Consider the following 9,262-nt stretch of genomic DNA (forward strand, 5'->3'; position numbering starts at 1 on the left):
TAAATTTTACAATATTATATCTTTAAATGCCCACAATACAATTAATCATTAAAGAGAAAATAATACACACTAAAATATTATGTGATATGCATGGTATGTAACATGTTATTCCACTACAACAAATATGATTTATTATAGCACTAATTTATAGCGTTTTATATCGAATATCATCACAATCATACATTTTATAGCATTTTTCATAAAAATTGCTATTAAACTGAAATTTTGTTAGATGTATAACATTACTATTATGACATATTTTTTAAAAGTTATAAAAACGTTAGTTAGCATAGCGTTTTGTAAAAAAAGTTATAAAATAAATTGTTACTTAATAGTTTTTATGACATTTTTTGTAAAAGCTATTGGAAAAAAAATTATAAAATTTTTAAAATGCTATAGAAATAAAAAAAAATCGTTAAAAAAATGCTTTTTTAGGCACCAAATTTCATTAGATTGGCGCCCATATTATAACATTTTACTATGACATTTTTTAAAAGTGCTAAATAAATGTACACTTAGGATAGCGTAATTGTAAAGAAGTTATAAAATAAATATTAAAAAGTTACTTTATAACTTTTTATTAAGTGTTATAGAATTTATTATAAAAAAATCTCTAAAGTGGCGCTAACTTTTCTACATTGGCGCCCATTCTTCCCACCCCAAGAAAAACCCCAAAAGCATTTTATTATTTTTTCCCCAAATCCCTTTCATCTTTTTCTCTTTGCAGCTCTAAACTTTCTCTTTCCCCTTTTTCTAACCGGTCAAAAGTAGCTGAGTTAAAGTTCATCTTCTCAAATCAATCCCTCAGGTATGTACAAAGCTTTAAGCTTGTTACGTGCTTTAAAAGGTCAAAAGGAATAATAAAAATAATACAAAGCTTTAAGCTTTCTATTACTTGCATTTTTTTTCCTTTTAGGTGTAAAAATAATAAAAATATCCTTTCTTTTTGATATATTGCATGGCTCTATGGTCTCAGGTCAAGTGAGGACTTTAAGATGATGGACAAAACTTGGGTTCAACTTAAAAGGTTTTTTAATTCGCCAAATAACAATTATATATTTCCTATTTTCTTATAATGTTATTAATTTTAATTGATATTTTACGTTTATTTGTAGAAATACAAAAGAATATCGTGAAGGAGTAAAAAAGTTTGTGGAAAATGCAACATTAAATGTAGAAAACCAAAGTTTAGTGAGATGTCCTTGTAAAAAATGTCAAAACCTATGTCATCAAAATGGTGAAACAATTGTATTGCATTTGTTGAAAGACGAGATGGATATGTCTTACACTACTTGGTATGGCATGGGGAACAGTTAGGGAAAAAAGGTATTGATGTGGAAATGACTAATACATATAGCATGTCTAGAGATGTAGATGACCATTATAGAGGTATTCATGAAAATGTTGATGAGCAGCAAGATAACTGCCCAATGAATTTTGTAGAAGATGTTGAAATCCCATTGTACCCAGGTTGCTCAAAGTACACTAGGTTATCTGCAGCGGCTGTCTTAAATAAGCACAAGACTATGTACGGATACTCAAATAAGAGTTTTGATAACCTCTTGGAGATTTTGTGTGATATGTTACCCGAATTAAATACTATTCCGAATTCTACTCGTTCAGTTGAAATGTTATTGAAACCATTTCAACTAGATTGTATAAGGATACATGCTTGTGATAATGACTGTTGCTTGTTTAGAAATGACCTAGAGAAAAGTGAAACGTGTCCTAAATGTGGATCTTCTAGATGGAAATTAGATGGTCGAAATAAAAAGATTCATAAAGGAAGTCCAACAAAAGTGTTGACTTATTTTCCCATAATACCAAGGTTTAGAAGGATGTTTGAGTCACCAAAAATGGCAGAACAATTGAGATGGCATTATGATCATAAAAGTAATGATGATAAAATGGGGCACCTAGTGGATACCTTAGCTTGGAAGACAATTGATAAAAAAATGGCCTTCGTTCTCCAAAGATCCTATAAACCTAAGGTTAGGTCTAGCAGCGGATGGGTTTAATCCTTTTGGTATTCGTAGTTCAACATATAGTTGCTGGCCAATAATGTTAGTAACTTACAATCTCCCACCATGGTTGTGAATGAGAAAAGAATTTATAATGTTGACATTGTTGATTCCAAGGCCTAAACAACCTGGTAATGACGTATATATTTATCTACAACCGCTAATAGATGATCGACAACAGCTATGGGAGAATGGTGTAGAGGTTTATGATGCATTCACTAGGACAGTTTTCAACTTGAAAGCAATTTTGATGTGGACAATTAACGATTTTCCTGCATATGGCAACTTGGCAGGATATGCCACAAAAGGTAAGGCAGCATGTCCTATATGCAGTTCTAATACATGCTCAAAAAGGTTAAAATACAATAAAAAACTGTATATATGGGTCATAGATGCTTCCTTCCTTCTGGCCATTCCCTCCGATTCAAAAAGTCATGGTTTAATGGTCATGAAGAACTTGAGGAAAGACCTAGAATAATGTCTGGAACACAAATTTTAAATGAGGTAAAAGACATAAAAAATGATTGGGGAAAAAGTTCAAGAAAGAACAAAAGGAATATAAAAAAATACTCGGTGTGAAAAAAAAAAGTCATTATTTTTTGACTTACCATATTGGCAGGTATGATTCTATTGAATAAATTTTTTGTAATTATGTTGATAATGCCTAAATAAATTCCTCATGATACTCTTATTGTTCTTGATTTTTCAGCATCTTTTGTTGCGTCATAATTTGGATGTGATGCATATAGAGAAGAATGTATGTGATAGCATAGTTGGGACTCTGCTCAATATAAAGGGAAAATCAAAGGATGGCCTTCATTCTCGTATGGATTTGAAGGAATTAAAAATAAGGAAAGATTTACATCCAAATGTGCGTGAGAAGAGTACTTTTCTTCCACCAACACCACATACATTATCAAGGGTAAAAACACAAATCTTCTGCAAAAGATTGTTAGATTTGAAATTGCCTGATGGTTAACAAATTAATCTACAACAAAAAAAATTAACAAAGAATTAAGTAAACTAATTAAACTTACTCATTCACCATTTGCTTCAACTCATCATCAGGATTATCACCTAATGGATCAAGATAATAAATTTTTCGCCTCACCATATCAATTGCTACTAGCACCCAGTGGTCACTAAACAAACAAGTAAAAAAAAAAAAAACAGATTACAAGATAAATTTAAATCATTTATGTTAAAAAATAAAATAGACAATAAATAAACCATACCCTGGGTTATATGGGAAGACAATTATTTGGGCTATTTGAATCTTGTCCAAAAGGTTTGAAATATAGGAACACCTATTTGGGTAGCTTGCTTGACTTGACTGTAACTTAACTATGCATCCAAATTGAATTGGAATAACACCACTGCCATTATCCATCTCTTCATACAAGTGTCTATTAAAAAAAGAAACTTTCATGACATGAATATAAGAAATAAATTAATGACAATTTGCAAAATCAGAAAACATAGTAAAAACATAAATCAAGTTTTTTATTTCTTACTTGATCCATATCTCCAAAATAGAATTTGAGAGCTCTGTAAACTCAATGACTTCATTGTAAATCTGCTTGTCCAATCTACTCTCCCAGTAGACACCAAAAGTCTTCAAATCATGGGCAATCATAATCGTCCGTGACAGGGAGCTCTCAATCATCAAATAAAAGATATTCATTTGTGAACTTTTGTTCTCTTTTCTTGCTTTCACAGCTCCACGAGTATTCTTTCTCAGAAGTAGTTTCCTTGCTGTCACTGGTTTTACAACAACATATTCTTTTGTTGTTCGTTTATGTTCATACAGATATACCGCGACATTTGTAGGAGACTTTCATCCATCCACTTTTCTCTTTGAAGGAGTTAATCTTGGAGATCTTCTTGGGGTGATTTTTGAAGTGGCTTCACAATCTACTGGGGGTGGATTCTGTGCAGGGGATGGCAGGGGAGGTGTGTTGATGTTTTTGTCAAGTTTTGGACAAACAGTGAGGTCATTGGTCACTGACTTTGGAGTAACTTTGGTCACCGACTTGGGGGTAGCTTTGGGGTTGTTGGTCACTGACTTTGGAGTAACTTTGCTAGGTCATCGACGATCTATCTCCATCTTAACACTGCAACCACCTTTGGAGTTAGGAAAGTTGGAACTGCCAACTTCAGTGTTGTTGCAGGCGTTTATCCTTGCATTCATTTGATCTAATTGAGCTTGCATAAACTGAAAACTCTCTTGATACATTCTCTGTTCTCGCGCCAACTCCATGGGGTCAGGAACATTGAAATACATGGATGGGATTATGAATTGAACCAATCCTTGCACCCGACTTCCATTAGGCTTCTTTTGAAGTGCTTCACCTAGGATATCATTCGGTCCTTGGGATTGGAACGTTCCCTGCTCAACTTGACTTCTTAGCTCACTCTACAAAATAAATACAAAAATATTTGATCAAAATTAGGAATAAAAAAACAAATAAGTTAAATAATGACAGTGGTGGTGGAAACTTACAATTCTCTCAGCCACTTGCTGCACTTCAGGTGTATAAGTTCTATATTTTCTACTGTGAGCCAATAATCAGGCTTCACTGCAATCAATCTCGCGCTCAGTAACTCAGAGGTCCAACTACTGTAATAATTCAACAAAAATTGAATTGAAAACTGCTATGAATCATCCTATTATTTGTATTGAAAATGTCATAAGTTTGTATAGAGTGGTTATTATACTTACTCTTTTATGCAACATCCCATCATATCCTGCGCTGCCCAAGTGATGATTGTACATATTATTTGCTCTTTTTTCCTTTGCTGCCTTACTTTTTTCCTGCACAAAGCGGATATTGATTAAAATGGTTACAGGAACTCAATAATATTATCTAACTAATAGAAATTTTAAACATACCTAAACGTTTTTGGATAAAATCTTATCAACAAAGCTCTACCAGTCCTCTTTTTTAATGCCTTCATACTCAAGAGGAGGCTTTTTCAATGAACTCAAGTTGTTTGCATTGGGCAAAATATATTCATTGGCCAACTTACATCTAAAGCCCCTTAATGCAATTCTCATCCACTTGAATACTTGGGTTTTTGCCTTAAGACTCAACTTAAACGTTTCCTGAAAATGAGTCCATAACATCTCTTTGATGTCTAGTGGCACTTTCCTCCAATCATCATATATAATTAGAACTCTTTCCTGTACAATCACCCCAATGTAGTTCCTCAGATCGTTTCTCTTTTTTCCAACTAGAACTTCGTAGGAATTGTACATAACCTCAGTCTGGTCACTAGCTCCTCTCTGCAGGTCTTTCTTCTTTGTAAGGTTTCGTCTTGGTCTTCCTTCTAGATCTGGATCATATGTTGGCTCCTCTTTTTCTGTCATGTCTCCAACAAACCTACAAATACATAAAAGTGGATGAGTGCACCAGATACCAATCTAATATCCCAATATAATAATAAAATAATAAAAAAAACAAATTAGTTGGTGACTTACGGGAAGTAGTGGTAATCAGGCATAGTAGTTGGATTATTCATTTTCCGCACCAATATTTACAAGAAAAACATCAACAACTAATCTTACACAAACTCCTCATCACTCAAACCTAACTTACATTCTGGAAAATTATTGGATAATGGTGCATACTCATCGATGCCATCACACAAGACCTCATTTGAATAATTACATTTTGAGCTCACTGAACATACAACTGATTTACTATTATCTAACTGATCTTTCACATAAAACACTTGCTTTGCATGACTAGCTACAATGAAACAGTCAGATTTGTAGCCTATTCGATCTAAATTGACTACAGTGAACCCTAACTCATCAACATTAACCCCTCTATCATCTACCCAATCACACTTGAAAAGTACGTTCTTAACCCCCAGATAATCAAGCTGCCAAATTTCACTAACAACCCCATAAAAAGGCATATCCCCAGAATGAAGATTTTTGTCTTTCGAACTTGAAATCTGTAAAGTATTAGCAACCACATAAACCCCACTGTTTTGTGTTATATGGTTGTTGTCCCGATCTCTCGTAGTAAAATTAAAACCATTAATACTGTAGCCATCATATGTAACCACGCTTGAGTGGGGTTTGTTTGCCAGCCACCATACTTTTTCGTCAATCGCTACATTATTTGCTTTATCAGTTATTACCTATTGTTTAATTAATAAAATCACAATAATTAGTTTAAAGAGAAAAGTTTGTGTGCCTTTACTTGGATACTTTTATTAGATCTAATGAAGTTAATCTAACCTTTTGTTTTAGCAAATCAGCAAACGTACGGGAGTTCTCGGTTGGCAACCATAAATACTTTTTTAATTGATGAGGGTGAGTTGATTGCAATAAGGCCAAATGCTCCCTAAAATTATACTAACAGAATTAATAAAATTGAAAAAAAAATAAATAAAAAAGAGGTTCAAATTTTCAGTCACATACTCTATGTATGGTAGAATCTCGGGGGTGTTCACCAAAACACATCGGTGCGCTTGCGCCAATGTAGGGCCATTAACCACCTTAATATTTGCACCTCTGAGTGGCCTTTTGACTGTAAAATCAATTACACAACCAATAGATAGTCCGATTGAATTACAGTTTGAAAGGTATTCAGTACAAAATTCAAGTGCTTCCTTAGCAATATAGCACTCTGCAATGCAACCTTCAGGACGATATTGGTTGCGTACATAACCCTTTATAGGTTTCATTTCTCTCTCAAATGGATACATCCATCGAAGGTAAACCAGGCCACATAATCTAACTTCTTCAACTAGATGGACTGTTAAATGGACCATTATATCGAAGAAGGCAGGTATGAAAGATTGTTCTAAATTGTATAAGGTGATTGTAAGTTCTTTTTGCAATTGGTCTAGAGAATTGGGCTCTACTACCTTAGAACACAAAGAATTAAAGAAGAGGCACAACCTGATTATGACAGATCTGACATTTTGAGGTAAACAATTTCAAATTGCTAATGGTAGTAGTTGTTGCATCAAGGTATGACAATCATGAGACTTAACCCTATGAAGACGACAATCATCCATTGAAACAATATTTCAAAAATTAGAACAATAGCCATCAGGAACTTTGACACTTTGCAAGGTTTCACAGAACATTTTTTTTCCTTCTTACTTAAAGTGTATGGGGCAGGGGGCAAGACTTTGTTTTGTTCATCAGGAGCTAATGCAATAAATGCTTTGTTAATTTTTTCTCTAAGCTCTAGATATGTAAGATCTTTTCTAGCATTAATTCCATCTTTTGTTTTCCCCGGTTGATGGAGTAATGTGCCATAGATGCTCTTGCATACATTTTTCTCAATATGCATCACATTTAGTTGATGGCGAACTAACAAATGTTCCCAATATTCTAAATCAAAGAAGATTGATCTCTTGTTGAAGGGTTTGCATGTGAGATATTGCATTTATACTAAGTCTAGCAAGTGCATTACAGGGAAAAGATAGATGAATTGACCCGAATTGAATATGTATCTTTATCAGGCTCTAATTAAATGGAACAAGTTAGGCCCAAAATTAAAAGCATCATGCAAAATTTTAAATGCAATTTCGAGAAATGGGGAAAAGGAGAAAAACCCAAATCTGCATTGACATTGTATCCATCAATTCAAGTTAAAGTGTACATGAAATTCAAAGTCCAGTGACATGGCAACTAAAGAAAGAGAGGAAAGAAAACTGATTTGAATCAGGCACTTATAAAACTACTCTTAGTTAAAAACTCTAGTATAATAATTGAACTTCAGTTACCTTTACCTCTATGTTAGGTTTTCCCAGGTCCCAAATTATAAACAATCCAGATTACAGAAAAAACTAAGAATTTTAAAACCCATTCTATAGTTAAACCGCAACAAAACAACATGCATGAGGAAAATAGGCACTGTAAATTGGAAACATAATAATTAAAAATAAATAAAAATGAATAAATGGCACCTTCAGAAACGAATTTATCGCAGTGAAGAGAGAGAGAGAACCAAATCGTGATAGAAATGAATTCCTCTGCTTCAGGCTTGGTTGGGATCAACGTGAAGTTTGATTACAGTGGGGGATATGATTTTAGGGTTTGGTTTACTTAGCTTTGACAGAGAAGGAGAACCGAGTGGTGAAATAATGATGAGTGAATGACTTAGAAAAAAATTAGCTTCAATTTTGGTCTTAGGGTTAGGATAAAACGATGCGTTTTACTTATCTTTATTTTTTCTAAGTGAAACGATACCGTTTCTAACTGAAAATATATTATTTACTAGTAAAATTTCAGCCAAAACCTGCTAAAATTTTCACTCAGGCGCACTCAATACATTTCAAGTTCTTTATAGTAGAAACATAATATTCTACTAATTCAATAGCATAACTAACAAAAAGTCATAACGGTTTCAATTTTAAACTTAAAAGCTTTGGCTTTGAAAAGTCCTAGGTTCGAATATCAGTTTGGAACGAGATTCAAATTTTATTTTCTTTTACTGATACCTTAAACTTAAATGTTCCGATGTTCGAGGTCCCCGGTTCGAATTCCATCCGTTACATGATTATGATTATTTTATTTTTATTACTAATACTTTAGTGTGAGCGATTTCTGATGTCCAAATTTCAGACACCATAGTATCATTAATTTGTGATACTTATGTGTTAAACACGGAAAATGGCCCATATGTATACAAATACTGATACTTTGTAATAAAGTGTCACAAACCAAGTGTCAGTAAAGACCATTTTTCTAGTAGTGTTTATTACCCACTAACTCACTTAATGTAGATCTAACTATCCAATTCTATTTCCCCTAATATTTTTTCTCATTTTCCTTTCTTTTTCTCTTTTCCCCACATTTGACTTCTTTCTTATTTTTCTTATTTTCTTTTTCTTCTCTTTTCTCTTTTCCACTTTCTTATTTCTCTTCCATTTTCCTTTGTTTGCTCTGGATTCTCAAATTTGGTAAATGAAGGCACTGTTAAATTTTTTTGCATTTTATATAGCCACCGAACGGCCATCAAATGTAAGCAAGCAGCTCTCAATTTTTAAATATATATAAGCATCGCTTGAAGAAATCAAGCATCATGCACCTCTATTTTAGTACAATAGGTATGTTTATATGGGAGCTAATAAGAGTGATTGAAGTCAATCAAAAGACGTCATAACACTCAAAGCCTAATTAGACATGCAATAATTATATTAAACTCTCTATAAAATAAGCTTCTAGATGTTTCTTTTCTTAGGCCTATCTAGCCCATCATGGGCACTAA

At 33.2% G+C, this 9,262-nt stretch overlaps 1 long non-coding RNA gene across 1 annotated transcript; it reads left to right on the plus strand.

Annotated features, from left to right (window-relative positions):
* Positions 1-687: 687 nt before the first annotated feature.
* Positions 688-2,973, plus strand: LOC127899699 (uncharacterized). Its single transcript, XR_008051642.1, has 3 exons — positions 688-808; positions 977-1,027; positions 1,116-2,973. It is a non-coding gene; the product is annotated as an uncharacterized LOC127899699 (long non-coding RNA).
* Positions 2,974-9,262: the final 6,289 nt, after the last annotated feature.

Source organism: Citrus sinensis, chromosome 9 (genome assembly GCF_022201045.2).
Source record: "Citrus sinensis cultivar Valencia sweet orange chromosome 9, DVS_A1.0, whole genome shotgun sequence".
In the NCBI taxonomy this organism is placed as follows: Eukaryota; Viridiplantae; Streptophyta; class Magnoliopsida; order Sapindales; family Rutaceae; genus Citrus; species Citrus sinensis.